The sequence below is a fragment of the Sorex fumeus genome, unplaced genomic scaffold (genome assembly GCF_029834395.1).
Source record: "Sorex fumeus unplaced genomic scaffold, SorFum_2.1 ptg000047l, whole genome shotgun sequence".
Lineage (NCBI taxonomy): Eukaryota > Metazoa > Chordata > Mammalia > Eulipotyphla > Soricidae > Sorex > Sorex fumeus.
In genome coordinates, this window is record NW_026606104.1 from 29,107,093 (window position 1) to 29,125,330 (window position 18,238).

An 18,238-nucleotide genomic window follows, 5' to 3' on the forward strand; every position below is an offset into this window, starting at 1 on the left:
AATTTGATGATTTTGAAGGGTAACTTCTAAGTGTCTGGCAGATCCGATCTATATTCTAGAATTTTCTTCCTATTTATTTTCAACAAGGCAATCATTGAAGATTATTTCTTTGCTAAATATGCTAGAGGAATGAAAAAAATACCGAGACAGGGGATTATTGCAAGATTTTTCAAATTATGTTATATTTACTAACACTATTATTCCTTGAGGTAAGGCTTTGTCTGAAGATAAGAGAATCACAGTTTACAGTTTGTTTTCTATGTCCTAAAGCAAAATTTGATACCACTGTGATATTTGTATAGCCAAGTGGGCATCATGCTGAACTTAAAGTAAAGTGAACTTTTCAATGCTGGTTTTTACTGAAGCTCATTATTTTCATCCTAGTGATGTGACTTCATATTAGGGGTCTAGGTTTCCAGATTTCTCTCAACAGGGAAGTATCATTTTATCAAACACTCCAATATTTTTACTCACCATACATTTTCATCAAAGAAATACCGTAGTTTAAATTAGTCTTTGTTTAATCTTAGTGTGATGTTACTTTGTTGGTCAGGTAAAGAAGAATTCTCTAACTTTGACAGTATTTTCTCTGGCATCAATTATGTTTCATTGGAAGCTATCTGCATCGGACGAGAAATACCAGGTTGAATCAAATATGATCATTTTTTTCCCTAGACTTGGATGTACCTATTTTAAGAAAGGCACATTATGACTGATAGAATTGACATACTAGCCATCAGACATAATTTGAAATTAGCAGCATGAATTAGAAGTGATTCATTAAGTTTTCATTTTAGATCAGCTAATACAAGCATGAAACATTAAGAAAAAGAGATGTAATTTGTAGGTCCTACATCTCTTGTTCCCATGACTTCAATAATAATCATAAACAATAAACATTAACACCATTCAAAGTCAAGATATACATATGTGTGTATATACATATGTATATATGTGTGCATATATATTTGCATATGCACTGTATTTATATGTATTTACATATATTTATATGTCACAGTCACGTTCCTCTCATTGTTCATCATTTGCTAAGTGAGCCCAGTAACGTCTCCACCGTGAGACTTATTGTTACTGTATTTGGCATATTGAATACATCATGGGGAGCTTGTCAGACTTTGCCGTGCAAGCAAGATACTCTCAGTAGCTTGCCGGGCTCTCTGAGAGGGGAGGAGGAATTGAACCCGGCTTGACTGTGTAGGCTGCGTGCAAGGCAAACGCCCTACTGCTGTGCTATCGCTCCAGCCCATATTTATATGTAATTACACATAAAAATATTGCCAGGACCCCTTGGAGGGGAGCGGGTTGAGCTTTCCTCCCAGCCCCGACCAGGGCTCTGGCAGCCAAAGACCTCCAGGACCAGCCACCACCATGCTGAGACCACTCTCCGCACACATGAAGGTACTGGCAGAGGGACAAGGTCACGCGGGTTCCAGGGCCGAGATCTCAAAGCCTACTTGGATTTGGGCTGAGCATCCTCCACCCAGATCCTCCAAATTCCAGTAGGTGGGGGTCACACCCACCAACTGACCCCCTGGCACCGTGTAATCCCATCAGAGGCCAAGACTCAGAGACTATAAAAACCAGATCCCGGAAGAGAAGAGTGCAGTCTTCTGCCCCCGCGCCTGACTGTCCTCGCTCGCTGGGACCCCTTGGAGGGGAGCGGGATGAGCTTTCCTCCCCGCCCCGACCAGGGCTCCGGCAGCCAAAGACCTCCAGGACCAGCCACCACCATGCTGAGACCACTCTCCGCACACATGAAGGTACTGGCAGAGGGACAAAGTCACGCGGGTTCGGGGCTGAGATCTCCAAGCCTACTCAGATTTGGGCCGAGCATCCTCCACCCAGATTCTCCAAATTCCAGTAGGCGGGGGTCACACCCACCAACTGGCCCCCTGGCACCGTGTAATCCCATCAGCAGCCAAGACTCAGAGACTATAAAAACCAGATCCTGGAACGCGCAGCCGCATTTGTGGCTGCACAACATCTTATTATGACATCTTATTATCTCATTCCTACTTTGGACAAACTGGCAGGTTACTGAATGTAGCCTGCCCACAGGGCAGAGTCTGGCAAACTCCCCTTGGCGTACCCAATATGCCAAATACCAGTAACAATGATCGGTCTCATTCTCCTAAAGAGCCTTGAATATAATCTCAGGGCTAGGATGAAGGAGACGTTACTGGGGCCTGCTTGAGGCAATCGACAAATAACAGGATGATTTGTGATTGTGATTTTTGTGACACATAAATATATATATATATATGTATATGAACACACATATATACTCCTTCTCTCAGAGAGTTCCATAGTAACTATAGAGCAAGATGACATACTCACGATTTTTTTTTCAAGTCTTAATTGTGGTTGGCTCTCAGAATTGATTTTACGGAACAGAGTTCTTGTTTTTTTTTTTCTTTTGTGAAGCAACTTAGTTTTGATTAAACTTTGCTTAAATGTGAGGGTAAAGAGAAGATATATATGTTTAAGGGAGAAAACAGGTTTATGAGCAAGTGTGAATAGAGTTTGGATTCTTGAATTTGATTCAGAGTTTTTACAATTATTTATTTAAGTTTTTTTTTACCATATATATCTTTCCATGTATGTGGTAGGATTTCTGGCTTATTCTGGAACCTCTTATTTGCAGAAAGTCATTAGTAGCTATAACCAACAATTATAAGCACTATCCATCAGAGATAATAATCTGAAAAGCACATATTTGCAAAACTAGAATTTGAAACCTCTTGCTGGACTTTTTAATATTTTAAATTTTATTTTATTTATTTATTTATTTATTTTGCTTTTTGGGTCACACCTGGTGATGCACAAGGGTTACTCCTGACTCTGCGCTCAGGAATTACCCTTGGCGGTACTCAGGGGACCATATGGGATGCTGGGAATCGAACCCATGTCGGTCTCATGCAAGGCAAATGCCCTACCCACTGTGCTATCACTTCACCTCATTTCTGGACTTTTTAAAGACAATTGAAAAAAATAGCTAAGCAGGAAATTGCAGTTTTTGCCACTAAATAAAGCTTTGTTTAGACTGTGGTTATGAGACTAATTCAAGGCTTTGTATTAGAAATTCTCTTTACTACCTATAGTTGTTGCTGAATAGCACTGTAGCACTGTCCTCCCTTTGTTCATCTATTTGCTCAAGCGGGCACCAGTAACGTCTCACAACAAATTGTGAGACTTGTTACTGTTTTTTGGCATACCAAATATATCACAGGGAGCTTGCCAGGCTCTCGAGAGGGGTGGAGGAATCAAACTTGGTCGGCCACTGCTGTGCTATCTTTCCTATTACTTATAAATCAGAGGAGCCAACCTGGAGAAATTTTTAAGTATATGTAAAATTTCTACAATAGAATGACATAAAAATCAGATGAGGTTCTTTTAGATTTAATGGAGTCCTTCAAAAACAACTTGTGAAAGTTAGAAATGTTTCTTGGGGCTTTTGGGGCTTGGCTACCCATGATTGTGCCCAAGGAATCTCAGCATGTGAGACAAGTGACAGAACCACTGTACCATCTCTCCCTCCCCGACGACCATCTTCCTTTGATCAGGCAGACTGAACAGTCAGAACCAGCAAACTATAGTGTGTCAGGAAGATTTTCTTCTACAAGAATTGTTTCAGGTAGGCTCTCAGTGGCAGAATCTAATCCTTGTGAGTTTATTTGTCCTTGCTAATCCCACGAATATGGTTTTACTTGTAGGTTCCAAAGTGAAACAACTTCCTACTGCTTTGTAAGCTCTTTGAAAGGCATTCTGTATACAGTCACTTATACTTTTTTTTTTTATTAGTGAAACACCGTGAGGTACAGTTATAGACTTACAAATTTTTGTGCTTGGGTTTCAGTTATACAATGATCAAGTACCCATCCCTCTACCAGCGCCCATACTTTTATCTTTAGCACCTGGTATAGTATCTGATACTACTGGATATGAAATAAATATTTTAAAGAATACTCCACCCTTCATTTCCACAAGTATATCCCTTTCTTTACCTTAAATAGAAACAAAATTCCCCAGCAATGACCAATACTTGCATCTTCAATTATCCAAACCTATTAACAATAAATCCACTTTCATTGTATTCTGGTGAATCCATAAGACAAGCTACCTGACTAATGAAAAAAACCAATAAAACATTACAATTCTAGATAAAGCCATAAAAATGTTTTCAATGGGTACAGAGAGAGATACAGGTGCTTGTTAGAGATAGTTAGTTTTTGCTGAATATTAGGTATTAAATTATAGTGGAGTAATGATTATGTCTGATCATCAAAGAAACTTATGGAAATAACATTACAAAAACAGGAAATAATAGATATAGTTATTAATCTTTGGACAACTAGGCAAATTAGCTTAATGTTAATTTTTGTTTTCAATTTACTGTTAATAATTTTTGCAAATTTATTAACAATATAGCATCATAATATGATAATAATTATCATTTCTCTCAGAGGATCTCATAAGAAATACTTGTGGTGCAAGAGGTACTCGGAGCACTAGTAGGCCATTCAGTTGGATCGTTCAATGCTAGGGCCTGGCAAAGCATTGCTGCTGAAAGTGAGTCACCAGACCCATATTCAGAGGTTCCCAGGAGCCCCGGTGCTCTAGCTGGTGGTACTAGAGCAGGGGCATATGATACCAGAGTTTGAAGTTGGGCCCACTAAGTTAGTTCCCAGGGCCCAAATTAATATAAACACTAAAACATTCAAGTGAAACTGGAGAGAGAGAGAGAGAGGATAGGGTTAAAGCACGTGCCTTGTATAACAACCCAGGTTTGATCCTCAGTGCATGAGGTTCCTCAGGTCACACGAGGTGCAATTATAGTGGCCCCTCAGAACCATCATTTTACTGAGCATTATTCTAGTGGTACCTGAATTCCATGGCCAGAGAAATATCACATCCTCGGTTCCACACACTGAACTGCAGGTCAAGTGCCCCCAGGCCACCTCCTGAGCCCTTGGGAAGTTATATGTAGCAAATGTATTATAGACTAAAGATTGAGAATACATTGGAGAGTGAAAAAGTTAATAGCTATATCATCTAAATGTATAAAATTATAGGCATTTGGAGTAAGATTAAAATCTTAGCATATTTTTAAAAAGCTGACTAAGTTTTGTAATTTAAAAAGTATATTCTAAGAAACATAGTTTCATTAGGAATAAGTAACATTTTAATTAATAATTCACCAGTGTCGATATTCTTCAATAAATGTTTCTTGCAGTTTTGCCTCCATTTTATTAAATGCAGCAGTCAAATAGGGCTCACTTGTTCTTGAACGTATATTTGAAAAGCATAGTAGAACACACACAAATAAATTAAATACACATAGTATTCCCACATCAAAAAATATATTAAGAAAGACCAGGTACTGTCATTTTTCATACCTCCAAACTAATAAATTGGAGGAAATCACAAAATAATTTCATATGAACTTTTGAAAGTGGGTGTCATATCACTCAAAGCGTTATATATTTCAGAAAAATTTTTAATGAAGATTGAACTTAGTTTGTAAAACAAGAACTTGAAGTTTACCACAAAGTGAACTTACAACATGAACTTCAGAGAAGATAGGTAGAAATGAAGTGACACATTAAAATTCATTGCTTTGGCAAAAAAACATTTAACATTTGATTTTGATTTTCTACTGTGAACACTTGTGCTATGTTCCAATAACTCTCTCTTAGTCCACTGTCATCTCTGTATTGATCCAGATGTCTCATTGCTGTATCAGTACAATATCCTATGTTACGATAGCAGGGAAAGAAGCACAAGGTTCAACAACCTACTTAAATGCTTAGATCTCAATTGGAAATGCATCACTTTGCTTTTCATTTTATTGGCCTGAGTTATAAACCTCCACTACCCAGCTGTTGCCATGCTCCAGGCCATTTTCCAGATACTCATGCATGGTTGAAGCCCCACAGAATCACATAAAGCGGAACTTTGTGAACTTGGACTCCAGGCTCAATGGGACCCGGAAACAGAGATCCTCTGCCTGCTTCCACCAATACCCGGCAACCAAGAAATCACATCCAGAAGACCCACCTTGCAGTGCCAGATAAATACTTCATTAGCTGAACTCCATTACCTCCACTACCCAACCACCGTCACTCTCCAGGACGCTTTCTGATAGCGTTCAACCATGGGATCACCTGTAAGGGCTATTAGAGGCTGCCCTAAAAGTCTGCATCCCTCTCAGAAAGCCGAGCAAGCTACCTAGAGTATTTTGCCTGCACGGCAGAGCCTAACAAGCTATCCATGGGATATTCAATGTGCCCAAAACAGTAAAAACAATGGGCCCCACTTCTCCTGACTCTGAAAGAGCCCCCAATACGGCAGCGTTAAGTATGAGCAAGGAGAGGCTGATAATGTCTCAGGGCTGAACTAGGCTGCCAAAATGAAGAAGGAATAAAATGACTGAAATGACTGTCTGTATTTTCAATGCACGTTTGCTGGCATCGGAACCATCCATCGAGGACCTGATAGTGCAAACACAGAAGATCAAGTATGACATCATTGGTCTGACCAAAAAGAGAAGGCATTGATCACATCAAACCATTTTTGACACTGGAGAAGAACTGAGAAGAACTGTTCCTCAAAACATGTGACAAAAGAGGCATCCGTGGTGTCAGTGTCCTTTTCAACACGTACTTGGCCATGAGTATTGATTAATTCGAAAACCTGACAACCCAAATAGAATGCTTATGCGTGAATAGATGTGGCTTACTGCCGGCAGTTTCTATGTTCATTGTTTATGCACAACATCCAATTATGATGAAGAAGAAATCGAGAAGTTCTACATGGAGCTGGAGAAGTTCTATAAAGAAGATCACATCTTCTACAACATCATTGTTGGTGATTTTAATGCCAAGATAGGACCGAGTAGGTTGCCTGAAGAACTGTACATCGGGACCCATGGCCTAAAATGGAACGAACAGGGTGAGAGACTGTCTGAGTTCATCATGTTGACCAAGACCATCCATGGTAACTCACAGTTCCAGAAGGCTAAATCTAAATGTTAGACATGGGAATCTCCTGGTGGACAGTTATACAACAAAATTGACCACATCAAATTCAATCAATGGTTTTGCCAATTGTTTTGCCTGACCAATGTTGCTGTTGTCCCAAAATTCCAAATGGGATCAGACCACTATCTCCTTCATAGAAAATTCTACTTCACAGATCAGGGAGAAAGGGATCAAAGTTTAAGAAGAGAACTCCCAGAACGACCACCAACTGGGAGATCTTTGGCACTATTGAGGCAATATGGGAAGATGCTGTCGTTGACATCATTGACAAGGAATATGATGGACTGGTTCAGCACTTCCATGACTGTGCAAGGAATGCCGAGAATGGGAATGCCACAAAAAAATTCCTGTCTTCAGAAACTCTTGAGCTCATTCACCAACATGGTTTGGCACGGACCTCAGGCAACCACAAGCTAACGTCAGAGCTTGCAAAGAAGTGCAGAGAAGCAATAAAGAAAGATGTTAAGAGAGAAGAGCAGCAGTGTTAGCTTATGCGGCAGTAACTGGGAAAAGTATTTACAACGCTCCCCTGTCCTTTGCCAATTACTAGACCAAGATGACTGCCCTCCGACATCCTGATGAATCTATCATATCTTCCAGAAGGGCAATGGAGACGATTATCCACGACTTCTACTCAGATCTCTTCAATAGGCATGTCCACCTCCCCACATAACAAATTCCGCAGGATGGATATGTCATTCCCAACATTATCCTTTCTGAAATCTGACATGCCATTTTGTCAGCAAAGAAGTGTACAGGATTTGGTCCAGACAAGATCAGACCCAAACACCTGAAGAATCTGCTGCCAGTACTCCTCAATACTCTGGCTCAGCTCTTCACACACTACCTGTCTGAACGCAAGGTTCCTATCCACTGGAAAACCAGCAGAACCATTCTGTTGTACAAGTAGGGAGGATCCACGACAATGGCAGCTATTGCCCAATTGGACTATTGTCTGTTGTCTACAAGATGTTCACTTGAATCATTCTGAATAGAATAAGCAGAACACTACACAAAGGATAACCAGGTGAGCAAGCTGGGTTCTGAAAAGGATTAAGAACGATCAACTATATCCACATGTTGCGCAAGCTCATTAAGATTTCACGCGAGTTCAAGATACCGCTTTGTCTAACATTCATTGATTTAAAGAAGGCCGTTCATTCTGTTCAGACTGAAGCAGTCATTGAAGCCCTTGCCCAACAAAGTGTTCAAACTCAGTATATCAAGATCCTCCGTGAGCTGTAATATGTATGCACCACCAGGATCTCACCATTGTACAAGGAATTGATCATTGATTTAAAGAGAGGTTTTCGGCAGGGTGATACCATTTCACCAACACTTCAGTGCTAACCTCACGAACAACAGGCGACCACTGGAATGGGAAAAAATGGGAGTGAAGATAGTTGGCCGGCAACTACAACACCTCTGCTTTGCTGATGACATTGTTTTAATAACATCAAACATTAGCCAAGTGGCACAAATGCTGGCCAACTTCCACCATAAGTGTGGAAAGGTCAGACTGCGGCTGAATCTTAACAAGGCAATGTTCATGAAAAATGAAAGAGTCCCTGACATTCCATTTGCTCTCAATGAAACGAACATCTCTGAATTCAGCAGCTATGTGTACCTGGGTAGAGAACTCAATATGAGGAACAACTTGGTGCCAGAACTGCGCAGGAGGAAGCGAGTGGTGTGGAGCATCTTCAAGAGTGTCAAAGATGTTGTTAATTGGACGAAGAACCTCCAACTCTGTGACATCTTTTCAAGTCTACAGTTCTTCCTGTGCTAACATATGCCTCAGAGACCTGGGCCCAATGAAAACAGGATGAGAACGCTATTGGGGTATCACAAAGAGGAATCGAAAGAGCTATGCTTGGAGTATCACGCTTCATTCAAGTGAGAGAGGAATCCGGAGTTCCGATCTCTTTCGGATAATCAAGAATCAGGGCCGCTGTTTGTTTGCCAAGGTGTTGAAAGTAAGATGGGCCAGACATATAATGCAATTTAGAGACAACCACTGGACTAGAGCTATTACAGACTGGATTCTATGGGATGTCAAAAGGAAGCGTGGCTGCCCACTTATGAGGTAGTCAGACTACTTCGTCAAAATCCTGAACAGTTTGAGGTTCTTCCTGTTCCTAGAGCAAGTAGATGCCTTTGGGGTACACTAGTACATAATAGGGACGAATGGATACATATTGGCACCCACTGGAGCAAATACATGATCAACCAGATGACGAGTGATAAAAGTGAAGTGGCAAGAGTGATAAACAGATACAGTTAATTTCAAGAGGTTCTAGATGTGGTATCTTTGTGAAACTTGAGTACACAAAGTATCTGTACACAAAGTGTACAAGAAGCATGTGAAATAGTTGTGTACTTAAGGAGCCTATCAAAATAGTATCACAATGTGAATAGGTGAATATCCATTGGGTGCTAGAATTAGTTTATTTCTGGTTCTGAGCATAGATAACTTGCCAGCAATGTGTTCAGTGACATTATACAGGTGTTCTTTGTATATATCCACCACAACTGAGATTTTACACTGTAGAAATCAATACACAATTGAAACTTAAAGAGGTTTTGTTTGTTTTATTTTCTCAGAACTCTGTATGTTTGATATATGACAAATACCACAGAGACCATGCTGTCCTCCAACATATTCTGTAATATCCATGGGGGAAAGAAAGAAGACAGCTTATCTGTAGCTATAGATCAGGAATAAGGAAGGCAACCACAAAAAAAATCATAAGATTATGGGCCAAGAATCACACAGGAAGGTCTGTCCAAATTATTATAAAAGGAAAGATAGAATAGAAGGTGAGAGATACAGAGGGAAAAATGAGAGGCAATGAATTTTCAGGAACATTCTTATTTTTTTATGTAGGAGTACTGCTATTTTTTCAGCCATTGATTAGCTGACTGAATTGGGCATGAACTTCACCTTACTATTTTTTTCTTTTTTTATAATTTTATTTATTGAATCACCATGAGAGTAGTTATAAAGCTTTCGGGTTTAAGTCTCGGTCATACAATGAAACACCCGTAATTCACCAGTGCCCATTTTCCACCACCAAAACCCCCAGTATACCCCATCCCACACACACACCCCACCTATGAGGCAGATGATTTCCACATTACTCTCTCTCTATTTTGATTACATTCAATATTTTGACACCAGATCAACCATTATTGTTTGGGATTTTACCCCAACATTCAGATCGGCTGAAAAGGCAACAGCAGACAATTTGTTTTCTATTGCTTGTTTTGAATAACATATGATGTTGCATGGCTGCAGTAGAGGTAGCGTGATTTTGAAATTCTAAAATTTTAACAGTTAAATCTGGAGAGATTTCTGCCAAAACCTGCTGGGTTATGAGATTTGTTCCTGAGTCTCTGGGATCATGACTGTTAAGCAGTTTGATCAGGAGCCAGTAAGGCCATTCATGGGAGGTGACTCGAGGTCTTGTTGCGACAGGGAGAAAAGGGCTGGCTCCATCCCATCCAGTGAGACCCTATGGGTCTCACTACTGAGTGCCCAAATCTGAATGCCTAATGGACTCTGCAGGATGGCGACCACAGAGCCGTCTCGGGGGTGGAGGTGTAGGGAAAACACCCATTCCCCCCTGGGCTGACCCTGACTACAGTAACCTACTGTGGGGTCTGGGTGCATTTCTGCCAAGAGCCACTGGGTTCCAAGATTTGTTTCTGAGTCTCTGAGATCATGGTCTTTAAGCAGCTTGATCAGAAGCCAGAGAGTCTGTTCATGGGCAATTACTTGGGATCTCATTGGGGTGGGGAGGAAAGGGCCAGCTGCACCCCCATCCCGTGAGGCCCTATATGTATCATCACTGAGGGCCCAAACATGACTGTCCAATGGCCTCTGGAGGATGGCAACCACAAGCCAACTAGGGGGAGCAGGAGGAGGGACAGCACCCTTTCCATCCTGAGGTGGCCCAGCGACAGTAACTTACTGCATGGCCCACACGCATTTCTGCCAAAAGCTGCTAGGTTTCGAGATTTATTTCTGAGTCTCTGGGATCATAACCGTTAAGCAGCTTGATCAGGAGCCAGAGAGACCGTTCATGGGTGGTGACTCGGGGTCTCATTGGGATTGGGAAAGAAGGACCAGCTCCACCCTCATCTCATGAGGCCTCACGTGTCTCGTCACTGTGGGCCCAAACCTGACTGTCCAATAGCCTCTGTCAGATGGCAGTCACCGAACCACCTAGGGGGAGCAGGCGGAGGGTCAGCACCCTTTCCCCCCCCCCCCCCGGTGTGGCCCAGCGACAGTAACCTACTGAGGGTCCGGATGCATTTCTGCCAAAAGCCACTCGGTTCTGAGATATGTTTCTGAGAATCTGGGATCATGGCCATTAAGCAGTTTGATCAGGAACCAGAGAGGCCATTCATGGGCAGTGACTCGGGGTCTCATTGGGATGGGGAGGAAAGGATCGGCACCACTTCCATCCCATGAGACCCTACGTGTCTCGTCACTTGGGTACAAACCTGACTGTCCAGTGGCCTCTAGAGGATGATGGCCACCGGGCTGGCAGGGGGAACAAGCCAAGCATGAAACCTATTCTCACTTGGGGTGGCCCAGCTGTTGTGACCTACTGCAGGGTCCGGACGCATTTCTTCCAAAAGTGGTTGGGTTTCGAGATTTGTTTCTGAGTCTCTAGGATCATGGCCATTAAGCAGTTTGATCAGGAACAAGAGAGGCCATGCTCCAATCATATATTTGAGCCGGAGGTGGTTTGTGGGTGTGTCTCCCATATACCTAACTTTTGGCTATTTACTTTCTTGGTAAACTTTGCCCCAAGTTGTTGGGTCCTGGCCAAAGGCACTGCAGCAATTTTGGTGTATCTGGAAGTGAAGGCCCCATCAGAATGCTGATGCTCTCACCTCACAGAAACAGATTGAACCGGTGGTGGTAGCATATCCCCTCATGAACATTTTAAAACTATATGCTTACTATAGCTAGTTCAGTAGATTCTTTAAAGGTCGTCACAGCAAGCAACAACTTCTATGACTCAAACAGACAACTTTGCCCTGTGAACAGTTGTATTGAACAATAAGTAAAATTTTATTCAATTTCTTGAAAGACAGGTAAACAATTTCCAGGTTAAATTAAGAATTACATTCTAAAACATGTTGTATTATTGTCTATACCTTGCTATAATATGATATGCTTATTTATCTTACCAGATTATATTTTGGAAAATGTAAGAATTGTGTCCTTGACAGTTATTTATACCTTGTTTCTGAATGGAAACTAACATAGGCATAGAATTAAAGTTTTAACTGATGAAAATTTATATTTGTTATAGTTGCAGTCAGTAGGCTCACCTATTTTTTTCCCAAAATCTGTGTTAAATAAAAACACATGAATTTTACAAATGATAAATATTTATATGAAGGAACTAAGAATAATAGTTAAATTTGATCCTGGGATCTCCTTTATGAATATACCATTGACATCTCAAGTATTTCTTGCTGTTATAACTTTGTTGGATTCAATTATGAGAACAAGTAAAGAAAATATTCACATTGCACATAAATTTATACTCATATAGATAAACATCACAGAATTTTGTACTATTATGAATATAGGAATTGCCGAAATGAAGAACAAGGTCCAACTTCTATCATCAAACTATTTTTAAAATTTATTTGAATCGCCATAAAAAGAGTCTCACAGAATTCAATGTTCTAAAGAATAAAGACAAAAGTAGATTCTACTTATAGCACCTTTTGCTGAGATTAGCCTATCGTTCAATATCTAGTTATTTTGGGTACAACATGGATTGAATTTGATATTCCTATTTTTTCCCTGGAATAGGTTACTATGGTTTATAGGAATGCATGTTTGGATTGTCTGCTATGATTATAAATAGAGAAATTATAGCACATTTGATTAAAAAGATAGTTCTAGAGCCATGATGTATAAAGTTTGGGTCGAGTATTATAAGAGTAGCCACAATTGATTCTTTCTTTAGTTATAGCATAAAAACTCACTAGCTGATTGATTTCTGAATTTTAAAGCATCCTTGCATCCCTGGGATGAATCCCACTTGGTCATGGTGTATGATCTTTTTGATGAATTGTTCGATTCTATTTGCTAATATTTGTTGAGGATCTTTGCATCCGTGTTCATCAGGGATATAGGCCTGTAGTTTTCTTTCTTTGTGGTGTCTTTGTTGGCTTTTGGTATTAGGGAGATATGTGCCTCATAGAAACTGGTTGGGAGAGTATCTGTGTATTCAATTACCTGGGAAATCTTGAGAAGAACTGGCAACAGGTCATCTTTAAGTGTTTGGAATAATTCGCTAGAGAATCCAACTGGACTTGGGCTTTTGTATTTTGAAAGACTTTTGATTACAGTTTCAGTTTCCTTGATATTTATAGGTCTATTCAGTATTCAAGATCTTCTTGGTTCCATTAACAAAAGAAAAGAAAAAAATCATATGCTTATATCAATAGATGCAGAGAAAGCATTCGATAAGATCCAGCACTCGTTTTTGATGAAAATTTTCACTAAAATGAGTTTTGAGGGAACTTTCCTCAATATAAACAAAGCCATCTACCACAATCCCATGGCAAGCATTATGCTCAATGGGGAAAAACTAAGAGCCTTCCCTCTAAGATCAGGAACAAGACAAGGATGCCCACTCTCATCATTTCTGTTCAATATAGTACTGGAGGAACTTGCAGTAGCAATTAGGCAAGAAAAAGATACTAAGGGTATCCATATAGGAAAGGAAAAAATCAAGCTCTCACTATCGTAGATGATATGATACTATATTTAGAGAACCTTAAAGCCTCTACCAAGAAACTCCTAGAAACAATAGATTTGTATAGTAAAAGTAGCAGGCTGTGAGATCAATACCCAAACATCCATTGCTTTCCTATATGCAAATAATGAGAGAAGAAGGTGACATGAAAAAAGCGATCCTGTTCACAATCATGCCTCAGAATGTCAAGTATCTCTGAATCAGCTAAACTAAGGAGGTAAAGAACCTGTACAAAGAAAAGTACAAAAAATTATTTCAAGAGATAAAAGAGGCCATGAGGAATGGAAACATATCCTCTGCTCATGGATTTGGAGACTTAACATGGTCAAAATGGCGATACTCCCCAAAACATTGTACATATTCAATGTGATCCCTATAAGGATACCCATGGAATTCTTCAAAGAAATGGATCAAACACTCCTGAAATTCATATGGAACAACAACCCCCCACGGATAGCTAAAACAATTATTGGGAAAAAAAGACGAGAGGCATCACCTTCCCCAACCTTAAACTCTACTACAAAGCAGTTATAATTAAAACAGCATGGTACTGGAACAAAGGCAGAGCTGCAGACCAATGGAACAGGGTGGAGTACTCTAATATGCACCCTCAAATATACGGTTATCTAATCTTTGATAAGGAAGCAAGAAATGTGAAGCAGAGTAAAGAAAGCCACTTAAACAAATTGTGCTGGCAAAACTGGAGAGCTGCATGCAAAAAATAAAATAAAATAGACTCAGACCATGCACAAAAGGCAGATCAAAATGGATTAACGACCTCAACGTCAGACCAGAGTCCATAAGGTATATTGAAAACATGATCGGCAGAACCATCCACGACATTGAAGCTAAAGGTATCTTTAAAGATCACACCCCACTGTTCAAACAAGTGGAAACAGAGATAAACAGCTGGGACTACCTCAAACTGAGAAGTTTTAGCACCTTAAAAGACAAAGTAAACAGAATTCAAAGACAATTTGCAGAATGGCAAAGGATATTAACCCGATATCTATCTGATAAGGGGTTGGTATCAAGGATAAACAAGGGACTGGTTGAACTCTACAAAAAGAAAACGTCAAACCCGAGAATGTATTCACTGCTGTTGGGAATGACGACTAGTCCAGCTCTTTTGGAAAACAATATGGACAATTCTCAAAAATTAGAAATTGAGCCCCATTTGACCCAGCAATACCACTTCTGGGAATATATCCCATAGACGCAAAAAAGTCAAAAAAGTATAGTAGAATTGACATCTGCACTTGCATGTTCATTGCAGCACTGTTTACACTAGACACAATATGAAAAAAAAAACGAGGGCAAGATTACTGGTTGAAGAAACTTTGGTACATCTATACAATGGAATACTATGCAGCTGTTAGAAACGATGAAGTGATAAAATTTGCATATAGGTGGATCAATATGGAAAGTATCATGTTAAGTAAAATGAGGTAGAAAGAGAGGGACAGACATAGAAATATTGCACTCATTTGTGTAATATAAAGTAACACAATGGGAGGCTAACACCTAAGAATACTAGAGACAAATACCAGGGGGATTACTCCACAGCCTAGAAGTCGGCCTCACATGCTTGGGGAAAAGACAGTTCAGATAGAGAAGGGAACACGCAGTGAAGGGTGCTAGGAGGATCTGCTCGAGATGGGAGATGCACGCTGAAAGTAGACTATAGACCAAACATGATAGCCATTTAAAACCTCTATTGCAAACCACAACACCCAATGAGAGAGAGAAATAGAGAAAGAGAGAGAGAGAGAGAGAGAGAGAGAGAGAGAGAGAGAGAGAGAGAGAGAACAAAAGGGAATGCCCTTCCACAGAGGTGGGGTGGGTTGAGGAGGAGTGGGTGAGGGTGATGGAAGGGATACTGGAACCATTGTTGATGGAAAATAGTCGCTGGTGGAGGGATAGATAGCTGACCATTTATGACTGAAATGCAAGCACGGAAGTGCTTTGTAAGTCTGTAACTGTACGACTATAGCTCACGGTAATTCACTACTAAATATTTTTAAGAAAAGATTACTTGGTTACTTGACATCCCATTACATCAATTTGCTAGAGCCTGTGCCAGTAATGTCTCCATTTGCCCCTGTCATGTGCTAGTGTAGCCCAATGCTTTCTGCTCGTTCTAGGAACACGAGAGCCTCAAAATGATCATTCAGGGTCTTGATAAAGAAGTGTGACCATCTTGTAGGTGGGTGGCCATGCAATATTTTGACATTCTGTGGAATCAAGTTGGTAATGGCTCTAATCCAGTGGTTGTCTCCAAATCTCCTTATGTGTCCAACCCATCTGCATCTGATTTTCAACGCCTTGGCAAACAAGACAGGTCCCTGATTCTTGATCATTGATGGAGGTGGAAACTCTGAATTCTTTTTCTTTCTTGAGTGAAGTGTGATACTCCAAGCATAGCTCTTTTCATTCCTCTTTCAGAGACCCAAATAGCATTCTCATCCTGTTTTCATAGGGCCCAGATATCTGAGGTGTATATTAATGCAGGAAGAGCAGTGGAATTGAAGACATGTGCCCAGAGCTCTAGGTTCTTCATCCTCTTAGCTATTTCTTTATCGCTCATGAAGGCGTTCCAAGCCACTCTCTTCTTCCTGTGCAATTCAGGTGCCAGGTCATTCATCATATTGATGTATTGACCTAGGTACACATAACTGTTGCATTTGGAGATGTTTGTTCCAATGAGAGCAAATGGAACAGCAGGAATGAGACTGTTTCTATTAAACATTGTCTTTGATAGATTCAGTTGTAGTCCGATCTTCGACCTTTCCACATTCACGATTGAAGTCGGCCAGAATTTGTGTCACTTTCCTAATGATTAGTGTTATTAGAATGATATCGTCAGTGAAGCGGAGGTGGTGAAGTTGCCAACCATCTATCTTCATTCCCATTCCTTCCCATTCCAGTCATGGCATGACGTTCTCAAAGTAAAGAGTTTCGGTAAAATCACCCTGCCGAACCCCTCTCTTGACATGAATAATCACTTCCTTGTAGAATGGTGAGATCCTGGTAATGAATCTGTAATACAGCTCACAGAGGATCCTGATGTTTTGAGTGTGAATGCCCTGTTTGGCTAGGGCTTCGATGGCTGCTTCAGTCTCAACAGAATTAAAGGCCTTCTGTAAATCAATGAACATTAGACAGAGTGGCATCTTGAACTCCCAAGAAATTGATTATCATGTGGATATGTTTGATTGTGCTGAATCCTTTTTGGAACCCGGCTTGCTCTCATGGTTGTCCTTCATCTAGTGTTCTGCCAATATTATTCATGATGACTTGAGTCAACGGCTTGTAGAAGAAAGGCAACAGGAAGATTGGGTGATAGTTGCCAATGTATTGGATGTCTCCCTTCTTGTACAGTAGTACAGTCCTGCTGGTTTTCTATTGGGATGGAAACTTACATTCAGACAGATAGCATGTGAAGAGCCGAGTCAGTGTATTGAGAAATACTGACGGCAGGTTCTTCAAGTGTTCAGGTCTGACCTTGCCTGGGCCGGGTGCTGTTTGCTTCTTTACCGACGAAATGGTGTGTCGGATTTTGGAAGGGAGAATGCTAGGAATGACCTATCCATCCTGTGGAATTTGGTATGTGGGCAGGTGAACATGGCTATCAAAGAGATCTGAGTAGAAGTCATGGATATCTTCTCCATTGCCCTTCTGGAAGATGTGATAGATCTATCAGGACATTAGAGGGGAGTGATCTTGGTTTTTAGTTGAAGGACAGGTGGGCATTGGGAATGCTTTTCCTGGCTTCTACTGCATCTGCCAGCCATGCTGCTCTTCTCTCTTCCTTGATGGCTTCTCTACACTGCTTTGTGAGCTTGGAAACTCACTTGTGCTTGCCTGAGGCTTGCGCCAAGCCACGTTGTTGAATAGCTCAAGAGTTTTCGAAGACAGGCGTCTTTCTGTGGCTGAATCCTTTTTGGAACCCAGCTTGCTCTCATGGTTATCCTTCATCTAGTGTTCTGCCAATACTATTCATGATGACTTGAGTCATCTCTCTTTCAGTGTTCCTCACACAACCATGGAGGTGCTAAACCAGTCCATTGTATTCTTTGTCAATGTTGTCATGGACGGCATCTTTCCGTATTGCTGCAATAGTGCCAAAGAGCTCTCAGTTGGTGGTCATTCTGGGAGTTCTCTTCTTAAACTTTGATCCCTTTCTCCCCACTCTGTGAAGTAGAATTTTCTATGAAGGAGACAGTGGTCTGATCCCGTTTGGAATTTTGGGACAACAGCAACCTCGGTCAGGCAAAACCGTTGATTGAATTGGACGTGGTAAATTTTGTTGTGTAACTGTCCACCTGGAGATTCCCATGTCCAACATTTAGATTTAGCCTTCTGGAACTGTGAGTTACCATGGAT